General features: G+C 34.8%; 1 long non-coding RNA gene and 1 other non-coding gene across 2 annotated transcripts in view; one reads left to right on the forward strand and one right to left on the reverse strand.

Moving 5' to 3' along the window:
• The first annotated feature begins 1,340 nt into the window (after positions 1-1,340).
• On the forward strand, positions 1,341-1,502 carry LOC131921341 (U1 spliceosomal RNA). The gene has a single exon (XR_009381964.1). It is a non-coding gene; the product is annotated as a U1 spliceosomal RNA (small nuclear RNA).
• A 6,419-nt stretch (positions 1,503-7,921) lies between these two features.
• Positions 7,922-18,419, reverse strand: part of LOC131920948 (uncharacterized) — a 46,815-nt gene continuing 36,317 nt past the window's right edge. Inside the window, exon 3 of the long non-coding RNA XR_009381809.1 lies at positions 7,922-8,092. This is a non-coding gene — a long non-coding RNA (uncharacterized LOC131920948). The remainder of the gene's footprint in view (positions 8,093-18,419) is intronic.

An 18,419-nucleotide genomic window follows, 5' to 3' on the forward strand; every position in this document is an offset into this window, starting at 1 on the left:
TTCTAAAAATAATTCCGAACATGATTTTTGAGGCAGAGTTTTTCACTGCACCTGGAACTTTTCTTTTCATCTATAATACTGTTCATTGAGAACCTAGGATCTTTTTTCTTTAAGATATGCATTAACACACATAGCTTTACATGGGTTTTGTGCCCTAATGCTTGTGCATCAAGTATTTCACCTGATCCATTTCCCTGGGCATTAAATAATAGGTGTGTAGTTATTTATTATTTAGAATAAAATAAACATAGTTTTAATTATTGTTCTGCATTTATGGGTGATTTGTAACCAAACGATTAACCAACCATTTACTGAGACTTCATTTCCATTAATTCTTGGGAAATACCAGAAAGAGATTATATCTTGTTCTCTGAAGGATTATAAAACTTCCTTTATATTTTGATCCAAATTATCTAATTAATTATATTTAAATAAAAATAATGAGATAACCAATGTTGAGCATAATGTAATTCATCTTAAAAATTCAATATTTCTAAGGGCTTAAGGTAGAATTAATACGCATTGTCCATTTTTTTCATCTGTCTTTCCTATGATACTGTGAATGTTCCCTTTGTCAAAAAATTTTCTTAATTCTTTCAACACAGTTCCAGATGAGACACATACTTTTTAGCCAACTAGTATTTTAAACCTCATTTAGTTTATATATGAATTATTTTATATAATCTGTGATCATAAGAGGTTTAAGAAGCATCATAAGTAACATTTGAGCTATTGTTTTAATATTAGTAGTGGTCTGTTTCGATCAGAATAGGAACATGATTATATTGTGTGCTAACCAACCTATCAACACCTGACTAAAGAGCTACCTTGGGACAATCGTGTACTACTCTTGATGGTAAAAGGGGGAAAAATAACAAACTTCTCTGTCATGGAGTATAATTTTAAGGTGTGTTATTTTGTTTATGTTGCATTTGTTTAACTCTGTGAAGCTGTGATATTGTGCCTGTGTAAAACACCTGATGGTCTAATAAAGAACTGACCAATAGCAGGGCAGGAGAAAGGATAGGCGGGGCTGGCAGGCAGAGAAAATATATAGAGAGTGAAATCTGGCAGAAGAGATCAAGGAACCAGGGAAGAAGGAGGACATCAGAGGCCAGCCGCCCAGCTACACAGCAAGCCACAGAGTAAGAGTCAGATTTACAGAAGTAAGAGAATGGGAAAATCCCAGAGGCAAAGAGTAAACGGGATAATTTAAGTTAATAAAATTTGGCAAAAATAAGCCAAGGCCAGACAAGCATTCATAAGTACTAAGAAGCCTCCATGTGTGTTTACTTGGGAGCTGGGTGGCAGGCCCCCCAAAAGAGTAAAAACAACCAACAACACTTACCTGGCAGAGGAGATGCCATGACAATGAAGATGGTTTTCCTAGTGCAAGGTTTATCCATTGTACTCAAATTGCATTGACCCTTGTAATTTCTTCAAATGAAGGGAAATTGATTGCATAATTTGTTGTACTGGGAACCTCATTTGCACTCTTCTCTGAAAAGAAAAGAGAAGGAACAACAGACCAAAAAAATACAGATTTTGGGAAGACAGTGTTAGCATAAAAGCTTTATGGTCATTGGAACATGAATTAAATACTGTTGGACTCCAATAAAATGTAAACTTTTATTTTAAATCTTAAGAAATCAATAGGGAACAAAATAAAACTCATGCATTATTTTCCTCAAAAGTGTATTCTAGGGTTCTAGAGAGATGGCTCAGAAATTGAGAACACTTGTTCTTACAGAGGACCTGGGTTCAGTTCCCAGCACCTATGTTGGGCAGCTTACAACAGCTTATAACTTTAGCTTTGGAGGATCCAGTGTCTTCTTCTGGCCCCCAAAGACACTACATGTACATGACACATATAAATGATACAAACATTCATGCACATAAAAGACTAATACACACACAAACACAGACACAGAGAGAGAGAAAAAGAGAGAGAGGGCCAGATAGACAGAGAGAAAAGCAGAGAAAGAAGATGAAGAGAGAGAGAATGAGGGAGGATTGAAAGAAGAGAGAAAGATATATAAAGATAGATAGATAAATAGATGATAGATAGATAGAAAGATGAGAGAGAGCAAGTGAGAAAGAGAGAGAAGACAATGACCTGTATGACAAAAATTTTAAGTCTCTGAAGAAAGAAATTGAGGACAATATCAGAAAATGGAAAGATCTCCCATGCTCATGGATAGGTAGGATTAATGTAGTAAAAATGGCAATCTTACCAAAAGTAATTACAGATTCAATGCTATCACCATAAAAATCCCAACACAATTCTTCATAGACCTGGGAAGAACAATACTCAACTATATATATAGAAAAACAAAAAGCTCAGGTAGTTAAAGCAGTCCTCTACAATAAAGCAACTTCTAGAAGAATCACCATCCCTGACCTCAAGCTCTACTATAGAGCTATAGTAATAAAAACAGCTTGGTATTGGCATAAAAACTGATATGTGGGCCAATAGAATCTCATTGAAGACCTTGACATTAATCCACACACCTATAAACATCTGATTTTTGACAAAGAAGCCAAAACTATACAATGAAAAAAAAAGCATCTTCCACAAATTGTCCTAGCATAACTGGATGTCAACATATAGATTTCAAATAAATACACCATGCACAAAACTCAATCCCAAGTGGATCAAAGACAACATAAATCCAGATACACTGAACCTGAAAAAAGAGAAAGTAGGAAGTAGTCTTGAATGCATTGGCACAGCAGACCACTTCCTAAATATAACACCAGTAGCACAGACACTGAGAGCAACAATTACTAAATGGGACCTCTTGAAACTGAAAAGCTTCTGTAAGTCAAAGGATAAGGTAAATAAGACAAAATGACAGCCTACAGAATGGGAAAATATCTTCACCAACCCTACACTGTTCTCCAAAACATATAAAGAATTCAAGAAACTAGACATCAAAATAGCAAACAATCCAATTTAAAAAATGGTCTACAGAGATAAACAGAAAATTTGACAGAAGGATATCAAATGGTTGAAAGACATGTAAGGAATTGCTCAACATCCTTTGTCATCAGGAAAATGCAAATCAAAACAACTTACATTTTACACGTGTCAGATTAGCTAAGATCAAATTTACTAAAGACGGCTTATGTTGGAGAGAATATGGAGGAAGGGGAACACTCCTCCACTTTGGTGGGAGTGCAAACTTGTACAGCCACTTTGGAAATCAGTATGGTGATTTCTCAGAAAACTGGGAATCAATTAACCTCAAGTCCCAATGATACCACTCTTGGGCATAGACCCAAGGAATGCTTAATTATGACACATGGACACTTGCTCAACTATGTTCATAGCAGCATTATTCTTTTTTTGCATTATTCTTAATAACCAGAACCTAGAAACAATATAGATGCCCCTCAACCAAAGAATGAATAAGAAAATGTGGCACATATACACAATGGAGTATTACTCAGCAGTAAAAAAAACAATGACATCCAACAGAGGGTAGGAGATGGGGAATGAGAACATAACAGAATGGAATGGTCTAGCTGGAACAGGGATGAAGTGGGAGAGCAATGAAAGATATACCATGATAGAGGGAGACATCATGGGGATAGGGAGAAACCTGGTGCTAGGGAAGTTCCCAGGAATCCACAAGGATGACCCCAGCTTAGACTACTAATAATAGTGGAAAGGGTTCCTGAAGTTGCCCACTCCAGTTATCAGATCAGTGAGCATCCTAATTGTCATCATAGAGCCTTCATCCAGTAACTGATGGAAGCAGATGGAGAGATCCACAGCCAAGCACAAGGCTGAGCTCCAGAAGTACAGTCGAAAAGAGAGAAAAGGGATTCTATGAGCAAGGGGCATCAAGATCATGATGAGGAAACCTACAGAGACAACCAAACCAAGCTCGTGGGAACTCATGAACTTTAGACCAACAGCTGTGGAACCTCCATGTGACTGGACTAGGCTCTCTGCATAAGCATGACAGTTATGTAGCTTGATCTACTTAAGGGGCCCTTTGGCAGTAGGATAAGAATCCATCCCTGGTGTATGAGCTGGCTTTTTGGAACCCACTACTTGTGCTGGGACATCTTGCACAGCCATACAGGGGTTAGACAAAAGCAAGACTTAGACTTGCCTCAACTGAATGTACCAGGCTCTGCTGACTCCCCATGGGAGGCCTGATCATTTCGGGAGAGGGTATGAGAGGTGGGTTGGGGGAGAAGACTCAGGGGGAATCAGAAGGAAGGGAGGGGCATCTGTGGTTGTTATGTAAAGTGAATAAGAAATTTCTTAATAAAAAAAGAAAATAAAGATTTCTCAAAGTAATTCTATTGTCCGAATGAAAAGCTGATTGGATATCTAAGTGGAGACTGTTGAAATAGGTAAGCAAATATGACATATTTTTATTACCATAGGATAACACACAGGAAAATTGTTTGAAAATAAACATTCAAAAATGAAATATCAATAAAAACAATGATAAAGGAAATGTATCTAGGAATACGAGGCATAAAGTTTTACATGTACTTGACATCTTCTAATCAGAAAGTCTAAAGTAGCTGAAGAAAAACACCATTGGCTTTCAGTGATTTCTGCAACTTTCTTGTTTGTTAGAACATTAAAGTTTTTGGTGATCTATGTTCTTTAAGCTCTTTCAAAGTTATACAAGCATCCATACTCCTTCCAGAAAATCCTAACTTATCTAAAATACTATTAGTTAATTCAATTTGAATGAATAAACCTTGACTAGTATGGCAATGAATTTCAATTTAGTAAGAACAGAGACAAAGACTCATATGGAATATCCAATTGAATACTTAGATTTGGAACATATTAACCCTACGGACAAAGAACCTCACTATTTTTTGAAATTAAGTATCTTGTTATGTATTTTTTATCACCCTGGAGTACATTAATTTTTTCCTATGTTCTTCTTTTATCTAGTTGCTGCAGTTTTCCTCTAATATATTGTTATATCTGTCATGTATTGTATAATCAAGTAGCAAAGCCTAAGTATCTCAAACACCAGAAACTTAATTTCTCACAGTTTTGGCACATAATCCAACATTAAGGTGTCAGAAGTGGTCATTCTTAATGAGGGTAAGTGGGTATGGGTTCTGGTCCAGGCCTCTCTCCTTAGCTTAGAAACAGCTCACTTCTCCCTGTGTTAGTAATCACATCATCTTTGCCCTCTATGCAAATGATGACTTTTCTTATATGATCTAATTACCTCTTTTTAAGTTAGTTCTATCCTCCCAATAAAGCTATATCCTGTGAGGAAGAAAAATCATAATCTACTAGGGTTTGTTGTAACAAGAAAGGAAGAAGATGTGAGAGAGGCATACAATATGAGATAATAATCAAAATAATTTTACTAAAATCTAAAATTGTATTAAGCTTTATTTTGGAATCCAAAATTAGTTTGTTTTAATAACAGAAAATTGCATTTCTATCAATAAGTATACTTTCCTGTGGTTTTGGTTTATATTATTTATGTATTTAATAACAACATTTCAGAATTTCCAAGGTCAACTGTTCTTTCTTGATGTGTCAAAGTTATCAATGTGGAAAAATAAATCACATTTGAAAGTTGAAATGGCAATTGGTATGAAATTCATTTACAGCCTCAATATTGAAATGTCATTGTTTTAATTGTTTTTCTATTTTGTGACAGAACACCCTCACAAAAGCAACTTAAAGGAGAAAGGATCTAATTTGGCTTCCAGTTCTAAGATGTAATCCATATGGTAGAGAAGTCAAAGAGACAGATGCTCAAAGAAACTGGCCACATCACATCCATAACAAGAAAAGAGAGAGTAAGGAATACATGTTAGTGTTCTCTTTACTTTTTCCATATTATAAGCTGATTTACACCTTATGCACTGAATTGTGACACTCATAATTAATTATTAATGATATTATTTAATTAATGTAATCAAATATTACTCTTCACAGGCATGCCATGATACCAATCTCCAATGTAATTTTAGATTCTATCGAGTTGTCATTAATCTTAAGTATTACAGTAGTAATACAGGAAATGTGTTGGTTTGAGATGAGTGGAGTGTTAAATATTAGAGAAGACTTGGTTCTGAAGAATTTGATAAATTTAAAAAGAAATCAGTGCCAGGTGGTGGTGGTGCATGCCTTTAATCCCAGAACTTGGGAGGCAGAGGCAGGTGGATCTCTGTGAGTTCAAGGCCAGCCTGGGCTACAGAGTGAGTTCCAGGATAGATGCAAAGCTACACAGAGAAACCCTGTCTTGAAAAAAAAAAAAAAGAAAGAAAGAAATGAAGGAAGGAAGGAAGGAAGGAAGGAAGGAAGGAAGGAAGGAAGGAAGGAAGAAGGAAGGAAGGAAGGAAGGAAGGAAGGAAGGAAGGAAGGAAGGAAGGAAAGAAAGAAAGAAAGAAAGAAATTGATAAAATCTCATTGATTATACAAAGGGATCATAGGTGGTGTGAGAACTTGCAAATTTAATGTTTCGAGAAACAAAGTAAATATTGTACCCAGAATGATTTATTTTACATTGTACTGAATTAAAGTAGTTAAAAAAAAAACAAAGCCATTGGGTAGTGAAAAGTAAATAAAATACAAAAAGAATGAATAAAAATAAGAAAAATCCCTGAAACTGTTGAATGGGTATCTTGATTCAGTAAAAGCAGATACAAAATAAGGCGATTCATGAGTCCAAAATTTGTTTCACTGATCAAGAATTATGTGATACTTAGTTTTCCCACATTATGTACTTGAGTCAACATGAAGGACATTCTATCATATGTCTTAGTTGAAGAATTCAGTAATAAATTTGTCATAGGTAAGTTAATAGTTGAACTACTTGATATATCAGATTTGTGTCATACATTAGATTAGGTGATACGAGAAAAAAACAAAAGAAATACCACATTTGTCATCTATATCTGGTTTAATGTCCATTTAAGGTTAGGCTTATATAAATAAATGAATGGGTGGCAAGCTACCTTAATGAGATGCTACCTGGCAGGGACTATATAAGATTTCATTCAGGTTAATGTGGGCTCGTGATTTTAGAAGTTCCACTCCAAGGTGCAATTATGAACCTAAGTTTTGTCTCTGATGAAGGTAGAGCATGAGGTCAGCAGTGTGTTATGTGTGTCTAAGGAACACGTGTGCGTGTGTCTAAGCAGGAACCATACGAAAAGGTCTCTGCTGCAGAACGCACCCTTAATAGATGAGCTTCTGGAATCCCTATCATAGTCACACCAAAGCAGATGAGTCCAACAGAATATATGCTCCCAATCTAGATGATACTGGTAATTTACAATTCATATTACTTTCTAAAAAGTTAAGGGAATGATGTCTGACAATATTTTTAAATGATATCACTTTTGGAATATTTTACAAAATCTAAAATAAATAAGGTTTCCTATAATAATTATCATAAAAACATAAACATTTGAAATTGAAAACAGATACTCTAATCTTATTTAAAATATTCATATTCGTTTTAGTAATTTTGGATATCATCATTGTTTATGACAAGTAAAATATAATATGTGTATATACAAGAGTGGAAATGAGTCCAGGCAATATGGATGGCCTCAGTAAGAGAAGTAATCATTCAATAAATACTTGAGAAATCACGGGGGCCAAGGGATGTAATACTTCATTGATTATCTTAAGTGTTTTTTCATATTATTCTAATATAAAAGTCCTAATAATCTTTTCTGTGTCAGAAGGAAATACTCTCATTGTGGATGATGGCTAAAGAAATATTTTTACTTTTTATACTTTTTTCCAGGTTGCCAACTACTTTGTCAGTTCAAAGAGTTAATGTCAGCTTCATTTGCCTGTCTGCCGCACAGAGGGCCAAAGCGATAAAATAGAAGAGAAATAAAAATCTCATTGCAAGATAATTATGGAATCGTGTACAAACCTTTAAAGGTTAATGAGCTCTCTAGAGAAGATGAATGACAGGTCTTGAAACTGTTGTCTGCCTGTAATCCATTTCCCACATAATCCTAGTTGTGAAGATTTGACATATTACTGGTAATATGGGGTGAATGTTAACCGTGAAAATGGTAATTTAAGTAATGTGAGATTCACTGATATTAAAAGAAACAGCATCTGGTCAAGAGATAAAAGAAGAGAACATAAAATTTAGTGGTTACAGAAACCCGAAGCACATCTCAATGATCAAAACACAAGGTGAATAAGAGAAAAGCGATCTCTGATTCTTTCATGTAGGCACTAGGCAACAGGAGACTGATTTCGCTCTCTTCTTTCATGTTCATTTTCAAGATTATAATTAAGCAGAACTATTCTTTAACAGTTAAAGAGTGTAATGATAGCAAAGATTTAAAATGTTTTGCAGAGTGGATTTGAAACACTTAGATGGCTTTTCAGGAAAGTATAGGAACACAACAAGAAGTTTTCATATGTTATCCCTTTCTTATGTCAAACATACTGCAAGGTCAGGCTCTCTACAAGACAACAAACAAGATCAGCATGGATACTTGATAGGTACAACTTATTCAGTTATTGATCAATAAGTTAAACTAAAAATAATTTGCAATCAAAATTTATGGATTTAGTTTATTAAATTTTGATATAGAACAGACTGTCAATACAAAAGTAGTTCTGTTTAATTTGTGCATAGAAAAATGAATTTCAATAAAAAATATTTGGGTTTAGATTGAATGTTTGGTACTGAAATGAAGAAATTTGCATTTTGACTGTCAGACATTTTTGTCTCAACAGAATTGGACTGTCTGCAAAGCACCCTGCCATCCTTCTTGTTTTTAAAGCATGCTCACCTGGTCCTCTTCCCTGATCTCAACAGTATTCTCACTACCTAGTAAAACTTGATTCCTATTTTGTTAAAATCAACTTTATCTTAGGGTGACTGCTTCTTCTTCATACTTCTTTCCTTTTCTTTTCTTTTAAAAATATTTTATATTTTACAACAACACAGGAGTGGTCTAATTTTTCAAAACAAAAAGCAAAAGGTTTTTGAGGGTAAAGCTGAGTTTTAAAATGCTTTTCTGGTGTGTGTGTGTGAGTCCCGGGTTTAATCTCAGGGGAAAACATATTTATGTGAAAATTTACTTATTCTTATATAAGAATTTGCTTGTGTATGTATGTCCATCCATGTAAAGTTAGACCCTCCAAAAGTATGGAAAATACTCTGCTTTATTCACTGTTTGTTTGCTTGTTTTAATCTCGATAATGTTAATGAAATACCTTTGCATTCACAGTCACACTACTATTTGGCCAAATAATTAGCATAGATGAATACAGATAATTAACTATGATAGCTGTCTACTTTGTAAGTGTAAGTTTATTAGTTTAAAGAATTTGGACCAACGGTGACTCATCTGGTATTCCCTGATAGTATGAGAATGCATAACTGAGACCGGAAGTCACAGGAGAAAGAAAGCTTCCACTTCTATGAGTCATATTTATTAATCATATCTCTTTCTTGACAAAGTGTCCTCACAATTCTTACTTATGTCTCATTAATTATGTTATAAAGTCAATTTTATTTCTCAACTTGATGGGATCTGGTATCAAATGAGAGATAAACTGCTGGGGCACCTTTAAAGGATTTTCTTGAGGACGCGATGTGAAGATTTACCCTAAATGTACATGGACCTTTCTGGTGGCAGCCCATCAAAGAAGCTCTGAGGTGGGAGCTTCACCTTTTGCCTGTTTGCCTATAAGATGCCTTTCCATCTTGCTGTTAAATTCATCTCTTCTGCCATTAATAATACCACAGCTGCCATTCTTTGTTGACATCAAAATGAAGTATCTTCAGCCTCCTAACCTAGACTGAATATAAGTTACTCTCCTGGAATCTTCTTGACTTGCATTATGAGGTTGGAACTGCAGAGGCACTAGGCTTATGACTGAGTACCCTCTTGCTTCTCAGCCTCTTGAGAGCAAGGACAGCGGTAGTATAACTACCCAGGCTGAATCATGTAAGCTAATAATGAATCCCCTTTTAATACATATCAATGTTATTAGTTTTGTTCCACAACAAAATGTTGATAATACCCTTGTGCATTATTTATTATTGTTTTTTGTTTTAATGAAGTAGAGTTTTCCTATGTAGTACTCAATCTTGCCTCAGAAATCTGAATCCTTCCTGAGTCAACTTCTAGAAATGAGAGATTATGGGCATGAGCCACCGTGACAAGATTGAATTGGATGTTTTCTAAGATATTCAGATTTATCATGGTTTCTTTCACTATTTATGTGAGTACTTGTTAACCAAATTTATATATTTTAATATATTTTATCAGTTTGACAAAGATAAATAGTAAGTTTAACAAATCCAATCACAAGTACTTTTTTTTCACAAAACAAAACACTAATATTTTTTTCTAGGATAACTTAAATGAAAAGTGAAAATATAAATTTAAAGCATCTATCATAGAACTACTCAAAAACTCACTGCTACAGACGTAAGTGCTCATTGGAATTCTTATAATATATCTAACACAAATGCCAGGCGGTGGTGGCGCACACCTTTAATCCCAGCACTCGGGAGGCAGAGGCAGAGGCAGGCGGATCTCTGTGAGTTCGAGGCCAACCTGGGCTACCAAGTGAGTTCCAGGAAAGGCGCAAAGCTACACAGAGAAACCCTGTCTCGAAAAACCAAAAAAAAAAAAAAAAAAAAAAAAAATATATATATATATATATATATATATATATATATATATATATATATATATAAAACACAAAGACATCATAGTGTGTCTATTGACAACACGTTGATGATAGTAAATTATTTTAATAATTGTAATAATAGGAAGCATTAGGAATTACTTTCATGCTCATTCTTACATTAAACAAATTTAAAGATTTTTATTGTTGAATTGGTTTAAACGATTACAATAAGCAAAAATCTGTTTAAAAAGGAACTATATTTATTATTTCTTATTTATGCTGCTGGTGCACAAGGAGAATGGTCATTAATTGTTTTTGTTCATCAGGCTGGTGCATGTTTCAAAAGTTCTCTGTTTTCTAAAGCACTCTATAGCCCTTTGAAAATGTTCTGATAATGGAAATAAGACATTTGATTTGTTAACAGACTAATAGACATATAAATGGATACCACAAAAAACTAATGTAACTGTAATAATGGATTCTGATATTAAATTATTGGAGGATGAAAAGTATTGTTAGCTTGGGATTATTTTTCTCACATACAGCAGGCACACATACTTAACTTCATTTACTTTCATATAATATAATATTACAAATACATGCATAAACATGTAGGTGTGGCACTACAAGCACAAAGAATACATTTTGGCTTGTGAATGAAAATAAATTAAAATAGTCTTTATTGTGAGTCTGTTAATAATTTGATGAGTAACACATCACCAGGCAGGCTACCTGGAAAACAGGACCCCAAGAAAGACACAGGGATCGCCCAACGACAGAGAAATGGAATGAGATCTACATGAACAGCCTGGACAGGAGTGGGGGTAGTGAAGGGCGAGGGTCGAGGGAAAGAGAGCTTGGGTGAGTGGGAGATCCCAGCTGGATCAAAAACAGAGAGGGAGAACAAGGAATAGGAGACCATGGTAAATGAAGACCACATGAGAATAGGAAGAAACAAAGTGCTAGAGAGGCCCACAGAAATCCACAAAGATACCCCCACAACAGACTGCTGGCAATGGTCGAGAGACAATCCGAACTGACCTACTCTGGTGATGGGATGGCCAAACACCCTAATTGTCGTGCTAGAAACCTCATCCAACTACTGATGGATCTGGAGGCAGAGATCCATGACTAGGCCCCAGGTGGATCTCTGGGAGTCCAATTAGCGAGAATGAGGAGGGTTTATATGAGTGAGAATTGTTGAGACCAAGGTCGGATAAAGCACAGAGACAAATAGCCAAACAAACGGAAACACATGAAATATGAACCAATGGCTGAGGGGTCACCAACTGGATCAGGCCCTCTGAGTGGGTGAGACAGTTGATTGGCCTGATCTGTTTGGGAGGCATCCAGGCAGTGGGACCGGGTCCTGTGCTCATTGCATGAGTTGGCTGTTTGAAACCTGGGGCCTATGCAGGGTCCCTTGGCTCAGCATGGGAGGAGGGGACTGGACCTACCTGGACTGAGTCCACCAGGTTGATCTCAGTCTGTGGGGAAGGCTTTGCCCTGGAGGAGATTGGAATGGGGGGCGGGCTGGGGGGAAGGTGAGGGGGGCGGGAGGGGGGAGAACAAGGGAATCTGTGGCTGATATGTAGAACTGAATTGTATTGCAAAATAAAAATTAAAAAAAAAAATTGTGAAAAAAAAATAAATAAAATAATTTGATGAGTAATAAAACACTCTGCTTTGCATTTACTCTTAGTTATCCTAGAAGAGACTTCAAGACTACGTAGTGAAATGCATGCCTCCTAACATATTTTGCTATCTATATTCCGGAGTGGAAAATGAAGATATTGTACAAGGCTCTGAAAATGATAGTATGGAGCTAAAAATATTATTGTATTGAAAGACAGTGAGTTTGCAAATGCTCAGCTAAGGAATGTGAGAAAAGTTTTGAGCACAGAGAAGAGAAGCAAGTGTGTTAGAGAAATATGGTCAGAATCCCTGGGATCCCAAACAATTCTCTGTATATGTTCAGAGGTTTCTGTTATGAAATATCATTTTTTCATTTAAATGCTAAACTTCCCTGATACTGTCAGACATTTATTGTCTTTGCAATTGTAGATTCTAAAAATACCAACATTTCTACTCGTTTTTCAAAATCCATTTAGATCACACAAATTACATAAAACACTTACTGTGGATGTGAAGGCAAGTAGTCTTTCCAAATATTTCTTACTACAATAGAATAGCAGTATATTTGATGGAATGATAGTCTTTAAATACCTTTTGCTCCTACACATTTCTGCTTAATATACTCTTCATACTTTCAATGTAGGTGAGGTTTGAAGTATTTAAACAGAAGACACTAAAGCTTAATCAGGGTTTTGTTTATGAAATTAGAAAATAAAAATCTATAAAATATAAAGAAGAAAAGTTAATTAAATGATAATATCAGAGGGTAAAGAGGACATGCTATATGTCTTCTTTTAAACACTGATGATGTAAACAATGGCTTTTTATTGGATCTCAAAAAGCATATCTACAATCTAATCATTGAGCTGCATTTGGGGGCCAATCCTCCCAAATGTAAGTATGATTATTTTCACTCACAATATACAGTGAAGAAAAAAGTGGATTGGAATGATGATCTCGGGTATTTCAGAGTTGCATTGTACAGCCTATTGTAAAATATCTGGCAATTAAAATTTATGAGGACTGAATCGGGCAGTCTGTTCTTAGTCAATCTGTCCCACACCTTGTAAATTCTTCTATGCAGCATTTTTCACTCGTTTATCTACCACAGGGAAGTTTAAGCATACTAGTTATCCATGATTTGAGGTTATGCATACTTTCTGACCTCTGGAGAAATACAAACTGATTTATCTAACAAATGGGGAAAGTGACCTCTATTTTCAGTCCCATTAGCTTATTTGAAGAGTAAGTCTTTAAAAGGCAAAATATCTACATTCCAAACACATATAAAGGAACTGTACTTGGATAAGATCTGGCTTATATTACAAATACGTCCTATAGCTGTTATGTAAGTTTTGTGAATGATTTTTACAAAGAATCACACTATTTTCAGCTAATGGTCCTGTATTTTCCCTATTTAACTATGATACTTCAGCCCTAATGAAGTTATTAAGGATGTTCTTTTTTATAACTTTAGTGTTCTATTTTCATTGCCTATGTGCCATTATCAATATTGAATATCGAGTAAAGATTGTATTTCCCAAATGAAAGAAATGTATTTTTGAGACCACTCCATCTTTATGTAACATATCAGATAATAAAAAATAATTTCTGTTTTGAGATTTGATTTCCACGATATTTTCTTCTATCATCCACATACACCACTGCACATAGGTTATCTTCCAGTACTAACCTAACAAACATACTAATATTAAGTTTCAACATAATACCCAGAGGTGGTGTTTTTGAAATATATCACACCTTACTTTTCCTCTGCTCCAAAAGCCATAATTACTTTTTTTAAAGAATTCTAAGCTAAATGCCACTGTCAAGCACTCTTAGTCTCCAAGCCCTGTCCATATATATAATCTTTATATTACTCACAACCATGTTATATCATATACCTCTGAATATTTTTATTTCATGATTTATCTTCTGAAATGTAATAAAGTAAAAGATTTGGGCTAAGGATATTATTTACTTGGACCATTTCAAGCAGCAATTGTCACCATGCTGTCCATGCCAATTTTCTGAACTACAGTCTTTGGAAAACTGCTCGGTTTGTTATATTCTCCAATATACATTAGTCAAAAGGGTCAATATAATAGTCTTGATTGGCCACATAATCTATATTGGAGAACAGATAAGTTGTGATGTGGGCTTTCAAAATAGGATGATTGGATCATTTGCTTTGCACATCAAAGGAGAGATTTCACCATTCTGTTCACATTTATTGTGCTGATATTTTTCTTTATTTGATTTTTTTGATATCATAATAAAATTACATCATTCCCCCTTCCTGTTCCTCCCTTAATGTTCTCCTGTAGACTCCTCCTCATTTTTTCTAAGTCATCTCCTCTTTCATTAACTGCTCTTGCATGCATTAACATATATATATATACACACACACATATATACACACACACAAGTATTCCTAAATACAACCTGCTCACTCTGTATAATATTCCTTGTATACATTTTTATTGTTCACCGCACGGTATAGGATTGCTTAAACACAGTACAGGAATGGGATATATGAAGAGAATTCTGAGTGTCAAAAACAAGACAAGAATCTTACGACCTCAGTTTCTTCAAAACACGGAATTGTTCTTGGAATGGTTTCATACTCCTCACAGGTGGAATGGATAGGAATGAGTTTACTTCAGAATAATCATTATAATTTGCTATTGCTATTTGTTTATATGCCTCTAAAATATGTTTGCCATGTATGACTTGCCTTGTGATTGTATACAGCTTGAACTTATGAGAACTTTACTCATGTGACCTTTCTTAACAGTCAGAATATAAATTATGTGAGGCTCTGAATAAAATTGGCTATTGCATGAGACTTCAGTTGACCTCATTTATCAGCTCCTTTCACTCAGATCCCGCCACTTCTGAAACAATGACATAGGATAATTGATTCTACTGTCTGGGTGTAATCTTGTAAATCCCAAGAATCAAAAATTACAGACATCTTTAAACTCACAGTGGTAATGACCTCAGTCTTTTTTTAATAACTACTTTCTTTTCATACACATGTTCTTAGTCTGTAGTCAGGAGATCTGCAGTGTTCACTTTTTCTAACTTGAAGCACTGTGGTAACACTGAGCACAACAACATTTTGAGTCATCTTTGCATGACTTTAAGTAATTCCTTTAAAAGTATGTGAAACTGCTGGGCGGTGGTAGCTCACGCCTTTAATTCCAGCATTTGAGAGGCAGAGCCAGGCAGATCTCTATGAGTTCAAGGCCAGCCTGGGCTACCAAGTGAGTTTGAGGAGAGGCGCAAAGCTACACAGAGAAACCCTGTCTCAAAAAACCAAAAAAGAGCCGGGCGGTGGTGGTGCACGCCTTTAATCCCAGCACTCGGGAGGCAGAGGCAGGCGGATCTCTGTGAGTTCGAGGCCAGCCTTGGCTACCAAGTAAGTCCCAGGAAAGGCGCAAAGCTACACAGAGAAACCCTGTCTCAAAAAACCAAAAACAAACAAACAAACAAACAAAAAAACCCAAAAAAGCCAAAGTTTAAAAAAAAATATGTGAAACTTACTTGTAGGGACGGAACAATATAACTAATATAAGTTTAGTTATTTTAAGAGTACTCTTTATTTCAAATTTAATATACTAATTCAATTTTAAAATAGAATTAAGAGAAACAAAAGTAACTAGCACTCATTTAAACTAGTGATCATATTTAAATGTTGTTAAATATCAAGTAACCTGCAGATAAACACATATTTCAGGCATTCCTGTACATGGTCTGCTAAACTGACATGTTTGACTAAGCATGCATATGTATGTTTTTGAGTGTGATTTCCAAAGAGAGTTTCCATAATTTTCATCAGCTTGTCAAAGGAATCCAGACATAAAAAGACTTATGAATTTTCATATCATGTTTATATATTCAAACAAATTATGTCTTTAATAATTTAATAGCACCCAAGGCCACCTAAATATTATGCATTTCCTTTCATTTCATCCCTGAGTGTATAAAGTTGTCATAATTTTTTTTCCATCTGACCTCATTTCCTTGAAGTTTTACTATCCACGAACTGAGTAAAGCTCAGCCTTATGTATCACGTTTTGTTTCTTGAGGCAGGATTGTTTTCTTTGGGAGAATAATCCATCAAACCTACAGAATATGGAACTGTGTCAGAGAAACAAAAGAGATATGTAAGATGTTAGCAGATAGGCTCTGCTCTATCTTTTGTCAGCCAGCAGCAAGGGGAAAAAGTTATAAAAATCTGTAGTTTGAGTAGAAGGGGAATCAGGCAATATAGTTAGCCTGTCAGTAACCATTATGTTTCTCTGCTAAAATAAACACATCAGGCTTTGTCTCCCCATGTTTATTATTCTTGATAAAGAGAGAAATTTTTACTATATATTGATTGCTCACATCATTTGTTTGAGGCAAAAATAAGGAAGAATACTTCTCAATTGTTTCCACGACTGCCATCAGCATTTTATTTCTTTAGAATAAAATGTGATGTGCTAGAGGGTTTTTGTTTTTGTTTTTTGTTTCTTCATTGACTGTGCTATCTCCAACTGTCAAATTTCCTGTTAACAAATTTGTAATGTCTTTTGGCAACCATAATTTCTGACATTTTTAAGTGTTTCTAGGCATCTAACGCTAAAATTGCTGGCTGTTTGGCAGGGCTTATGGATGTGTACATAATTGTCTCTACATATATACGACAAATGATTGACTCTTGTATTTCAGTATAAGCAGAATAAAAACAATTATTCTTTAATAAGTATATCATTATTTTAATTTTGCACATGTTAATCAAATGTTTGCCAAAAATAAACAGAAAAAATAGCTTCTTATCACCTTGGTGAAATTTTCCAGGGAAAATCAAACAAGCTCAGTGGATTAAAATTGTGCAAACTTATTGTTTCGCCATTTCAGGAATAAAAAATTTCAAATAGTCTCAAAAAGCTCAAAGCAAGTCCATAGTGATACCAAGCTTCTTTTTAATTTTCTAAGTAATTATTTTTCTTTGTTCTGAAGGTTTTTGACACATAATAGAAACTGCCTCTTCTATATTCAGCATTAGAAATGTGTGGAAAGGCCCTTATTTCGAATATCACCCTACATGGATACTACTATCACCCTTTTCGATATTTCCAACTTACTTTTCAAGATTTTTGTTGTTTTACAGATATCTCCAAATAATGCAGTGTAAGCTAGATGCTAACTGGAAACCTTAGTTAAATTTGCTATATTCATTCCTCTTTGTCATATAAAACATGTAAATATTCCAGAAACAAGGATGAAAACATCTTTAGGGATTGTTCTTCTCTTCACAGGAAAATACTGTGTATTTTATGTTGTGCCAAGTATTCTGAGAAGCTCTGGGAGATCAGAGCAAGTCAGAAATGGAGCTATCTTTACATCAAAGTGTATTAATTAACTTGATAAGCAAGTGTCACAAGACTCTTTGCTTAAATATTTATATGCCCAAACAGGAAGATGATTTTTCAATAGCTCAGAAAATCCTGAAGGACAGAATTATGCTTATTTTTTACTTTTTTCTTCATACACTCTATCATATACAAGATCCCTAAGCATTGAATGTGCTAGGTACTAATCTCAGACCTATATCAAGATAATTTCTATTAGACCTCAGCTCTAATTTCATTATACTAAATAAACAAGAAATTGAGAAAATCATTTTGTTCCATAAATCATATGTTTCTTGAAAAGGTCTGGAGAATTGCTGTTTTCTCCATCCCTGAAACTCATTTTCCTCATTACCTATACTCTTATAGCATGTGAATTCACAGGAAGCAAAATGTGCTTGGTTTGTTTTTGTCAGTATGAAATTCTTCTTCCCATTGGGAAGATATAGATTGAATTTCTCAGACATTTATTGTATATTGTATATTGTATAAAGTACTGAATACACAATAAACACACAGAGCTTCTCTGAAATGCATCATTATTCTGAAAGAACATAATGAAACAGAACATTTAAATTGATTCAAAGTCAAACATTTTGTAGGAGGTGATATTGATTGGATTCTCAGAAAAAATATCCTGATTTATTTATGACAAAATGTGGGTGTGGATACTTGCAGCAATAGGTAATAAAAATATCATGAAAGAATAAAAACTAGGGCACTGTCTATATAAATGCTTTACATTT

The sequence above is a fragment of the Peromyscus eremicus genome, chromosome 10, assembly GCF_949786415.1.
Source record: "Peromyscus eremicus chromosome 10, PerEre_H2_v1, whole genome shotgun sequence".
In the NCBI taxonomy this organism is placed as follows: domain Eukaryota; kingdom Metazoa; phylum Chordata; class Mammalia; order Rodentia; family Cricetidae; genus Peromyscus; species Peromyscus eremicus.